Genomic DNA, 12,897 nt, shown 5'->3' with positions numbered 1-12,897 from the left:
CCCAAATGAGAAACTTATTTAGGAAGTTAATAACTGAGACAACAAAACAAAATACATTATGTGACTCTTAATTATTTACAAAAATTTCGCTGAAACACATATCACATCCTACTTGAAAGTAGAGTAACCAAACTATACAAACGACAGGCTGTTTGTAGGCAACAGAAATACATGTGTTAAACATAAAAAATTTGTTGTGGCAAAAAAAAAAAATATAAAAAATAAATATCCAGGACAGTTTTACAATGTTATGCAATTGACAAAATTTATCACTTTAGGTTTTCATTTTTTTTCTTTCAAATATTTAACTTTTATTGTATGTATTTCCAATAAAGTCACAACAAAAGGTTCTCTTATGATTTGTTTCACATTCACATTTTGTTTTTTTTTTTTGAAAACATACAAGTACTTTTTATAAATAAAATATTGCTTAAATTGTATGAGAGTTTACTTGCATGTCTATGACACATTTTAAATTTATAATGCAATAATTTTTGTTCAATAATTTAAAATTGTTCAATGTATTTGAATTGGATTTTTGCAAAAAAAATGTTTAATCAAAAGTATTTAAAATTTAAATAAAATCAAGGGAATCTCTAGTAAGAAGTTATGTACATTGAGAGCTTATGTACATTGAAACTACCCGATTGCAAAATGTTGTATGAACAAATCGTAATGGAGGAAATAGGCTTTAAGAATATGAAATTTGTGACCATTCTGTTAGAACACAAGGAGATATATAGGGTGTATAATTTTACCACCTCCGGTTAGGATAACTTTTCATAGCTTAATAAGTTTGAAGACCAAGAATTGGAGCCACTAATCCATGAATATTGTTGTCAAACTCAACAAGATCTTGTAAAACCATTGGGAGCTACTCAGTCAGCAATTTTAAATCGTTTGCAAGCAGCAGGATTAATCCAAAAGCAGGGAAATCGGGTAACATACGAATTGAAGCCGAGATACTTATATTGCAGACGATTTTGTATGTGCAAAATCATGATTGAACGCTATAAGAGTTTTGTACCTAATCGTTACTTGCAATGAAAAATGGACCCATTACAATAACCCCAAGCGTAAGAGACAATAAGTGAAGCCCGGCCAGCCAGCTGAATCGACAACAAAGCCAAATATCCAAAATCTATGGAATCTGACCATCACAAGATACATGTACCGAACGTAACTGATTCAGAATATGCGGCCAGGTATGAAACCGTAATATTCCATCATGACAACGCATAGTGGATCAGAATCAAAATTTCTTGGAAATAAATCTGGCATTTCTAAACGCCTGCTTAGTTAAGGAGTATTCGAGTTTAAGTTATTAAAATGGGCCCTACAAATGCTCCACTGGCGGCGGTATGCGGGTGGTAGCGTACCTTTGACATGTAAAATTTTTAAACACGTGTCATTTTATTGTTTCCCATCTGATTTCAAAGACTTTTATTTATATTTTTGGAAAGCACTTTTAATTTCCGAGTTATAGGCATTTCAAAATTGAAATTTTAAAATTTGGCCATACCTTGGTCCGATTTTTTTTAAAAAAATATACGTCATACTTTTGGACCTAATGGACTCGAATTTATTTTATTAGTAAGGCAAGTAAATTGCCAATAATATACAAAATATTTCAGAGTAATATCAATTATTGATCCAAAAATAAACCATTCTCAATTTAAAAATTAAAAAAATTACTAGTTTTTTGGTCGAAAAGTTGTCTCAACTCTTTTTTTGTTAAAAAGAAAATTTCTTTAAGAAAATATAACAATTTTAAGTTTTTCTCTAAGTTATCTTTATGGAGAATATTTTGTCATAAATACTCCCATCGGAATTTAACATATTTTTTACACTACAAAAAATATTAGTCTGACACCCACATTAAAGTATACTGATCGACTTAGAATCATATTCTGAGTCGATTAAACGACATCCGTCCGTCCGTCTGGTCGGCTGGCTGTCCATGTAAACCTTGTGCGCAGAGTACAGGTCGCAATTTTGAAGATATTTCGATGAAATTTGATACATAGCCTATCAAGGACCAAGCCTATTGAAACTGGCTGAAATCGGTCCATTATTTCACCTAGCCCCCATACAAATGTCCTCCCGAAATTGGACTTTATCGGTCACAAATGTTTAAATTATATATGTATATCCACAAATTCCGCTCCAAATAATTTTTATATACACAAAATTCATGTCACCAAAGTTTGTTACGATCGGTCCATAATTAGTCATAGCTCCCATATATACCCGCTTCCGAAAATCACTTTAACGTGCATAAATCGCTTAAAAATGTTGGTAAACACACAAAATTCAACATAGTTAACTTTAATATAGACATAAATGACACGACCTAATTTCATGGTGATCGGTCCATAATTGGTCATAGCCCCCATATAAGGCCCACTTCCGAAAATCACTCAAAAATATAAATTATTGAAACTTTAAAAGAAAAAGGTTTTTGCTCTTTTACTTAGTGTAGGAAATTATATGGTTGAGTTGACCGACCATACTTTCTTACTTGTTTTAATTTTTTTTTTGCATTTTGAATATTTTTTATAAGTTTTAATACATTAGAACCCATAAAAACAAACTTTTAGAAAAAATCGGCTATTCGGGGAGAAAACCCCGGTTTCTTCCATATTCGAAATGTGAGCTTTTCAAAAAAACCGAAACCGACCATACCAAAAAAAACCGGTTATTAAAAACCGGGCAGATCACCCTAGTAATGCATGATGTATATTTTTCTTCTATTCAAATAAACTTGAAAACATTCAGTTTATTTTTGTAAATTATTATATAATGGACTCATAACTTTATTATAGTGGTTTCACAAAAAAATATATATACTACGGTATTCATTCGACTAACGATCGTTCGATTAATCGAATAATATCTTACGAATAATTATTCGAACAATTTAAAAATGGCCATTTTCGAATAACGAATAATTCGAACAATTTTATGTAGAACTAGCTGACCCGGTGCGCTTCGCCACCCCAATTAGAAGAAAGAAATAGTACTATCAAGTCTCACTTTGTGAATCTAATTGTAAATGTCTAATTTCATATTTCTGGGTCCATTATTATAGAACATGCAAAATGTGTTTCTAATTTTAAATTTTTAGGTTTATTATTATAAAATATTCAAAAAGTACCATATCAATAAGGAAATAGTACCATTGATTATCACTTTTAAATTCGCATTCACTAATCCATAACCCGTCAAGTTTGAATTTTAGATTTGTATATCATTCTCTATATTATCAACTAATTTTGTTTCTATAATACTTAAGATTTAATAAATTATCACAAAACCGATTTTTTAAAACCGAAACCGCGGTTTTGAAATTCTTCGATTTTTTGGAAACTCTAGGTCCATTATTATAGGAAATTCAAAAAAGTACCATTAGAATATATAAAAAGTACCAAAAATCCCCCACTTGTGGTTTCCCACTCACTCGGGTCCATATAAGCTTAATTTCATGGCTTTAGGTTCATTGGTGAAGAAATTACAAAAAGTACCATTCGAATAAAGAAAAAGTACCAAAAAGTCTCCCCCTAGACTTCTCACTCACTTAGGACCATATATGTTTAATTTCGTGTTTCTAAGTCCATTGTTATAGAAAATTCAAAAAAGTACTATTATAATATAGAAAAAGTACTAAAAAGTATACACTTGTGGTTTTCCAGTCACTCGGGTTCATATAAGTTTTATTTCATGATTCTAGGTTCATTGGTGAATAAATTACAAAAAGTACCATTCGAATAAAGAAAAAGTCGCCCCCTAGAATTCTAACTCACTTAGGACCATGTATGCTTAATTTCATGTTTTTAAGTCCATTGCTATAGAAAATTAAAAAAAGTATCATTAGAATAAATAAAAAGTACCATGAAGTATCCGCTTGAATTGTCAATCACTTTGGACCATATATGCTTAATTTCATATTTCTAGGTCTATTATATTATAGAAAATTCAAAAAGTACCATTAGAATATAGAAAAAGTACCAAAAAGCACCCACTTGTAGTTTCCCACTGACTCGGTTCCATAAAAGCTTTATTTCATGTTTCTAGGTTCATTGGTGAAGAAATTACAAAAAGTACCAATCGAATAAAGAAAAAGTACCACAAAGTCTCCCCATAGAATTCTCACTTACTTAGGACCATATATGCTTAATTTCATGTTTCTAAGTTCATTGTTATAGAAAATTCAAAAAAGTACTATTAGAATAAACAAAAAGTACCAAAAAGTCTCCCCCTAGAATTCTCACTCACTTAGGACCATATATGCTTAACTTCATATTTCTCTGTCCATTATCACAGAAAATTCAAAAAGTACCATTAGAATAATTTATAATAAATTGCAACGAATAGAGTACATGGGTAGTCGTGAATTTAATAATTTGTCTCAAGATTTAAAATGTTTAAATATAATTTCAACCTTTAAAACTAAATTGAAACAATATATATTGCAACAGATAGAAGAACTTCTGATTTAGATAACTTGTATCACTCTTTTTTTTTATAATTATATAAAATGTAAGATGATTTAAATAATGCCAACTCGCTCCAACAATGCCTATTAGGCGCTGGAGCAACACAAATTGTAATGAATTATTTGAAAAAATAAATTTAATAATAATAAAAAAAAAAACAAAAGCCAAATAATAATAATAATAATTGTATTAAAAAAAAAAAAAAAAATTTCATGTTTCTAAGTCCATAGTTATAGAAAATTCAAAAAGTACCATTAGAATAAAGAAAAACTACCAAAGTCTCCCCCCAGAATTCTCACTCACTTATGACCATATATGCTTAATTTCATGTTTCTAAGTCCATAGTTATAGAAAATTCAAAAAAGTACCATTAGAATATAGAAAAAGTACCAAAAAACCACACTTGTGGTTTCCCACTCACTCGGTTTATATATAAGCTTTATTTCATGTTTCTAGGTTCATTGGTGAAGAAATTACAAAAAGTACCATTCCAATAAAGAAAAAGTACCAAAAAGTCTCCCCCTAGAATTCTCACTCACTTAGGACCATATATGTTTAATTTCATGTTTCTAAGTTCATTATTATAGAAATTTCAAAAAAGTACCTTTAGAAGAACAAAAAAGTACCTATAGTACAGTTCACACATTTTAGTACCTAAATATTATCCCCTATTCCTAACACTAACTTCACTCAAATACATATCAGCTAACTTTAATGTCGATAACTGAAATAATTTAAAATGTTAAAAAAGTACCATTAGGAGAAAAGTACCAATTTCCCTTTTCTTACTTGAACACCCCTCAAGTTTGAAATTTAAAAATATTCCATTTTGCCAAAATTGTTTATGCTAAGGCATGTATCAAAATATTAAAATCTGTGGTAATGTGCCCAAGAATAAATATGTTTTAAAAAAGTACCAAACTGATTACCCGGATTTGGCCCAATATACACCTTGGTACTCGAGTTCCAAATAACACCCTGTTAGTTAATTTTTGTATGAATCCAGGAACCAACGTTAAAAAAGTTATCAAAATTGGCTTAATAATTTCAAATATAATGTATTTTCCCGATTTTATCCCCTTTTTGGTACCTTTTATATCCCCATTGAGGTGGTACAATTTCATTCAAATAAATTTCTGTAACGTGGTGGGAGCTCATAATAAAATATTCGTATGTCTATGTCAAATTATTGAAAAACATATTTTATGAAAAAGTACCAAAAATTAACACAATTTTTATCCCTTAAGGGTTCGAATTTCCAAAAAGTACCAAACTTATATTTTTTATTTTTTGTTAATTAAAGAATACGATTTAAAATTTGTTTCTATGTTTATTGGTTTAAAAGATACATAGGGTGCAAAAAAAAGTACCAAAATACAGTTTTTACCCGTTTTCTCCCCTAAAAGTTTCGAATTTCCAAAAAGTACGAAACACCTGTCAGCTTATTTTTTAAATGGAGTAACATGCTATTTTAAGTTTTTTTGTATCTTTATTAGTTTTGAAGATATAAGGTTACCGAATTTACCCGTTTTTACCCTTTTTTACCCCCTAAACGTTCGAATTTCCAAAAATCCCTTCTTATCGGATCGTTTTGGGTCGTTTGGAACCCACAGTTAAAATTTCGTGATTCTAGCTTCAGCCGTTTAGGCTGTGCGATGATGAATCAGTCAGTCAGTCAGTCAGTAACGTTACTCTTTTATATAGAGTAACTTCGGGTAATGTGGACTACCGTTTTGTTTTTTCTAAATTTTGGCCACAATATATATGGATATTAAAAGAGTTGTGAAGCAATAAATTAGCTAATGTATTCTCTAATGGTTTTTGCAGTTGAATATTTTTTCCGTTAAAGGATAAAAAATTTATGTGAAAATATTGTAAGGAACCCAAAAATCAGCATTAAAAAAATTGGGTAATATGGACCACTATATGAGGGTAATGTGGACTAGTATTTAATACATAAAATTCATGAACCAGCTAATCATGAATGATTAAAAAATTTAATTTCAATATATTTTTATTAATACAAACTAAAAAGTCGCGTTCTTGGCTTAGATAGATTGTTTACAAAGTACATAGTTATTGTCGGGTAATATGGACCAGTAGTACATAATCAAGTAATTTAAGTGGTCCACATTACACGAACTTGGGTTACAGTGGTAAAAAGTTATTTTTACCTAATAATCTAAATGTGCTTAAATTCTTACCAAATATATGCAAAACTACGTGTCCACTTTAACTATATAAAACAACCAAACATTAAATTCTACCAAGTAACTGTACCAAATTTTGTTTCTTACTTGAACCGAAAAAAATGTTGAGCAGGCGCATTAATTTCAATACAAGAATAAAAAGTCAACATATCAATAACTCATGAAAGCAAATGTGCAATTGTCGTTTCAAACAAATTGTAAAATGTACGACAAATCAGTTTTATCATACCTTCAATAGTTTCTGAAAAAAGACACTGGTCCACATTAGACGCATAGTCCACAATACCCGAAGTTACTCTATATAGATTTATTAAATTGCTTAAAATTTATCATAATTTCAAATTTAAATTAGTAATAATGACTCACAAAAATTGTATTGTTTCTGAAATTCACGTTCACTGACAATGATATCAAACTTTGGACAGATTCCCTTTATTGTGTAGTTCCCCAAGACCACTTTATTAAGCAAAGATTCGGCAACGTTGATAGAGCTTGATGTATAATAGAATTTGTTATAAATAATTTAGAAAAAGTGAATAATTAATTTACTAAAGAATTAGTTACACAATTTAAAACCCGAATTAATGAACAACATAAAAAAGTTCTTAATTGCCCAATTCACAATTGATGTTGTAGTGTTGTATGTCGTACATATTTTTCAAACAAATTTTTCGAAACATAAACAAAACATTAATAAAAATAATTACGACGTACATACATACTTAAAAATAAAAAAAAAGAAACATCAAAACTTCATTCTTTACTTTTTAAAAAAAAATTAAATTATTCGAATAATTTGATTAATTTTAAACGTGTGATCGAATTATTCGAACAAGTTAAAATCTCTTATTCGAATTATTCGTTTTATTCGAACAATCAACTTCTTGATTTCAACTTTAACACTACAGTTTCCATTTTTGGATATATTTAAATATAAGTTACAGTCACTTTTAATTTTTCTTGTATGCTGAAATTTAATTATACCACTTACCCAATAAAAGAGTACAGAAATGATGATACTTATTTTATTTTACGTCAGAAAATTAATTGTTATGTATTTTTTCTGGACTTTGCCCATTTAAACAGATGCAGTTAGTAAATATTTATTTAATTAATTTATTTGTGATAAAATTAATCTAAATAATAAATAAAAACAAGTTTAAAAGTAATAAGCTACACTGAGAAAATGAGCAAAAATGTATCTTTTAAAATTTCAATCATTTACATTCGTGAGTGATTTTCGGAAATGGGCCTCATATGGGAGCTATGAGCAATTATGAACCGATCGACATGAGACTAGACTAGACCGTGTGATTTATTTCTATATAAAATTTATTTTTGTTAAATTATATTTGGATTCCAAAATTTTTAAGAGATTTATGGTCGATAAAGTGTTTGCGGAAGTGTGCATGGTAGCTATGACTAATTACACAGTGCAAAAAACACAAGGTCATGACAGTATAAGCCTGATTCTAGTACCAAAGGGTGTTAATACTCTATACTCAGTTTGGCGATTTTGGTGATCAATTTATTTTTACGGCCTCCAAAAATCACGAAAATCAGTGGGCCCTCGAAAAAATGTGTCATCAGTTTTTGGACAACAGCCAATTCAGACTTGGTGATACGGCTTAACTATATATGACAATAATATAGCTAAGAGTTTGCCAGACAAATTCTATTAGCTTTTTCGTATACTTTTATTGACAAAAATTCGAAAGAAATTTTTTTTGTACTTCTTTAGAATAACTTCCAGGGACTCTGAATTATACCCTTCACCTTCGTGAGAAGGGTATATATAAGTTTGTCATTCCGTTTGTAATTTCCACAATATAATTTTCCGATCCAATAAAGTATATATATTCTGAATCCTTATAGATAGCGGAGTCGATTAAGCAATGTCCATCTGTCTGTCCGTCTGTTTGTTGAAATCAATTTTCTGAAAACCCCAGATATCTTCGGGATCCAAATCTTCAATAATTCTGTCAGAAATGCTTTCGAGAAGTTTCCTATTTAAAATCTGCAAAATCGGTCCACAAATGGCTGATATATGAGGAAAAAACCAGAACAACCTCGATTTTTGACCTATATCTATGGATGGCCTATATATGTATATGATTTAACCTATATATATAATATGACCTATATATATGGATTACCAAGTCATTAATATACACAATATGTATATCTAATGATAGATATTTCAAAGACCTTTGCAACGACGTATATAAGATCATAGTAAGTAGGACCTACAATGGGTCAAAATCGGAAAAAATATTTTTTAACCCGAATTTTTTTTTCACCAAAAAAAATTTAAAAAACAAAAAAAAATTATATTAAAGTTTAAAAAAATTAAAAAAAAATTTAATTTAAAAAATAAAATTTTAAAAATCGGAAAAAATATTTTTTAACCCGATTTTTTATTTTTTTGGCACAGCTGGATATAGCGTTCTTACTTATTTTTAACTAACAATATTTATCTGAATTGTAGCTACGGTAAAGTTCTACAATTCTTGTGAACATATCAATGCATTCTGAACATCTATATGCACTCTATATAGCTCACAAAAACCACTTTGTACCTTAAAAATTTTCCTATAATTTTTCAAAAGAAGTGCACGAAAAAACAATTTTTTTGGGAAAAATGTTAACAAAAATTGTTTGGTGGAGTCTTAGCTATATTATTGTCATATACAGTTAAGCGGTATCACCAAGTCTAAATTAGCTGTTGGACAAAAACTGATGATACGTTTTTTTGAGGTCCCACTAATTTTCGTAAAAAAATGGTAACCAAAATCGCCAACTGGGTGGGATTTACTGTATATACAGGATATATTTAGATACATATGTACATATATATTAGAGTATCCCTTAGAATTAAATTTTTTGAAATGTTGAGACGTAATGACATAAACTATGTCATTACGTAAAACTTTCGTAATGACATAAAATACTACCAAAAAAAATGTTAGCTTGTTCTAAGAAGGGCAACCCGTGACGACTTAGCGATTTAGTTTTGAGGTGCATTTACAAGGGGAAAAAATGCATTTTTCAGTTTTTTGTAATTTTGCCATTAAATAATTACTTTTGCAATTTAGTTTAAAAGAATCAAATGTGTACGTAATTGTCGTTCTAATAAGATATAAAAGACAAAAATTGGTTCATAAATGTTAAAGTTATTAAAAAATCGCCAGGCCATTAGAACATGAAATTTAGGAACAAAATTAACATATTTTGAGAAATATTAAAATAAAAGCCTATTTTTACTTAGTATATATCCATATTAACTAGTATATGAGTTTTTGTCTTCATAGAATACCGTTAACCTATTCGCAGTATAACCAAAAAAAATATTTTTTTTAACGGCAGTTTCAAAACTCCAATTTCAAATTTTTAAAAATTTTGTTAAACAAATTTCAGAATTTTTTGATCATCACATGGGGATTTATTGACAACATAATAGGGAATAAAAGTGTGAAATAATATGACAATACCTCCTATAGTTTTTCCGTACCTGCGATTTAAATTTTGCGATTATCGAGAAAAACTAATATTTTGGCCATATTTTGGCGAATGAGCCGAATTTCCTTACTGTTATGATTTTTAAGTAAAAACTATTCAGAAGAATATAGTCCAGGTAATTTTAAATATTTTCTATTCATTTATGTCTTATTAGAACGACAATTAAGTACACATTTCGATTCTTTTAAATTAAATTGCAAAAGTAATTATTTAATGGCAAAATTTTTACAAAAAACTGAAAAAAATGCATTTTTTCCCCTTGTAAATGCACCTCAAAACTAAATTAGAACAAGCTAAAAAAAATGTTTGGTAGTATTTTATGTCATTACGAAAGTTTTCTGGGGGTACCGTCTCAACATTTCAAAAAATTTAATTCTTAGGGACACTCTACTATATATTTCTGAAACATTTATGAGCAATAAATTTCTATTTAGGGAAGACATTTGTATGGGGGCTATGTGAAATAATGGACCAATTTCAGCTAGTTTCAATAGACATGTGCCAAATTTGATCGAAATTTCTTCAAAATTGCGACCTGTACTTTGCCTACAAGGTTTACTCAGAAAGCGATTCGGGATCAATCGGTAAACTTTCAGATGGGATTATTGGGTATTACAAACATCAGCACAAATGCGGAATACCCTCCCCACTATGTAGGTATAGGGCACAAATAGCTGCAAAACTTTATAAAAGTGTACATTAGTTTGACATTTATTTTGCACTTTTTGCGTTGCTAACAATTTGAGCCAAAACAGATAATGTTTAATTATTTGATATTCTGGAATAATGTATCAATAATTTTCAAAAAAAAAAAATTGAAACATTAAATGTTAACACAAAAATTAATTAAAAAATATTTTTTGTATTTCATATTTTCCGACGTCGAAAATATCATAAAATTGCATGAATATCACAAGTCCCAAATTTAACAGTTTTAAAAAAATGTTTAACAATACTTAGTCCGGTTAGTTCTGAATCTGTCAACTGTTATCAATGCATAAAATGAAAAATAAAAACTTTAAATGAATCGTCCCTTATTAATATTTTAAAATCAAACGGTATTTTTATGCTGCTTTATTGTATAGTTATGTATTTAATATTCTTAATTTCGCTAAAAATAGTGTACATTTTTATGGTACTGCGAATTTATTTTATATTTTAATTAGTATTCTAAGTTTCAATAAATCTCTTTTCATTATTATACTCCAATTCACATATAAACGGTAATTTTAATTCGCAATCATTATCATTCCAATCAAAATCTTCCTCCCATGTATGAATACAATTCTCATTGCCACTTTTATTGTTGGGTTCTCCCTCATGCCAAAAGAAATTTTTGATTTGTTTACCAGTTGAAGTCCATTCAAACTGACCATTTATCTTATAGGCTCCTAACCAATAAGGATAAATGCGACCTATATTTTAATTTTAAAAAATATATGGTTTATTAAATTGTTTGGTATAAGGTACTATTTTACTTACCATAGATTGTTTTAATATATGTCTTTAAGTAATTCAGTTCGTCCTTATTTGCTATGCTTACCAAATGCATGCCCTTAGCTTCACAAGCACTGCTGGCTGCATCCCAATTTAAAAATTTATTATTTTCGACATAATAAATTTTACGGGATGTACTACAACATTTACGGGGATAAGCTGTAGTTGCGAAAATAGTACTAAAAACTACTAAAATGATTATAGATATTTTACAATTCATTGTTAATTTGATAGACTGTTGCAATGAAACTAATTGCATCAATGAGTTATTAAGTTTTTATATACAACTGCTGATAAGATATTTTCTTTTAAATTATTTGGGTTTTTACACAGAGTATTTTTATTGACATAAGTGTTTGAATTGAATGGGATGCACTACAAAGGAATTACGTCTTAATTAGTAAGATTAAATATTTATTTATTAAACTAATTTAAGTGTTTTTCAGCTTTTACATAGTAAGAGAGCAATATGTTATTTTAATATGAGAAGGCTCTCTTGATTTTCTTAGTGTTTTTAAACATTCTATTTTACAATCGGTATTGTTTTTATTTTAATTAGAATCCCAAAAGTTATATGTAGATGATACATATCTGTGAACTTTTGACAAAACAACTTAAGTCGAATTTTAAAATTTTTCAGGAGAGCGCAATAACTGTTGAATCGATCAATGTTTTATTATTTGTCCTTGAAGAACTTTATTATTTGTCTCAAATAATTGTACGAAGGATAAATAATAATATAATTATCGATAAATTCAACAGTCTCTGCGAATTAAGTTGTTTTGTCAAAAACAAATCAACAACAACTCCAAATAAGTTGATTTGTTTTTTTATGATATATCAGAAACTAATATTCGTAAGAAGAAGCAGATTAGTGTAAACGGAGCGTTTTGAAAAGCTAGTTTTATTATAAAACAAGTAAGAGAGCTATATTCGGCTGTGCCGAATCTTATATACCCTTCACCAAATTATACTTCAAAATAAAAAATTTAAATATTTTTAGGTGAACAAAATTTTTTTTCAGTTTTTGGAAAAAAAAACAATTTCGAATTGTTTTTTTTTAAATATAAAATTTTTTTTTTGAAAAATGCGGGCTAAAAAATATTTTTTCCCATTTTGACCCATTGGTGGTCCAACTTACTATGGTCTTATATACATCGTTGCAAAGGTCTTTG

At 28.8% G+C, this 12,897-nt stretch overlaps 1 long non-coding RNA gene across 1 annotated transcript; it reads right to left on the bottom strand.

Moving 5' to 3' along the window:
* Nucleotides 1-11,284: 11,284 nt before the first annotated feature.
* Nucleotides 11,285-12,065, bottom strand: LOC135952136 (uncharacterized). Its single transcript, XR_010576018.1, has 2 exons — nucleotides 11,708-12,065; nucleotides 11,285-11,640 (listed from the first exon to the last, which is right to left on the bottom strand). It is a non-coding gene; the product is annotated as an uncharacterized LOC135952136 (long non-coding RNA).
* Nucleotides 12,066-12,897: the final 832 nt, after the last annotated feature.

The sequence above is a fragment of the Calliphora vicina genome, chromosome 2, assembly GCF_958450345.1.
Source record: "Calliphora vicina chromosome 2, idCalVici1.1, whole genome shotgun sequence".
In the NCBI taxonomy this organism is placed as follows: domain Eukaryota; kingdom Metazoa; phylum Arthropoda; class Insecta; order Diptera; family Calliphoridae; genus Calliphora; species Calliphora vicina.
Note: the sequence above shows the minus strand (reverse complement) of the source record. Positions and strands in the feature narration are given on the sequence as shown.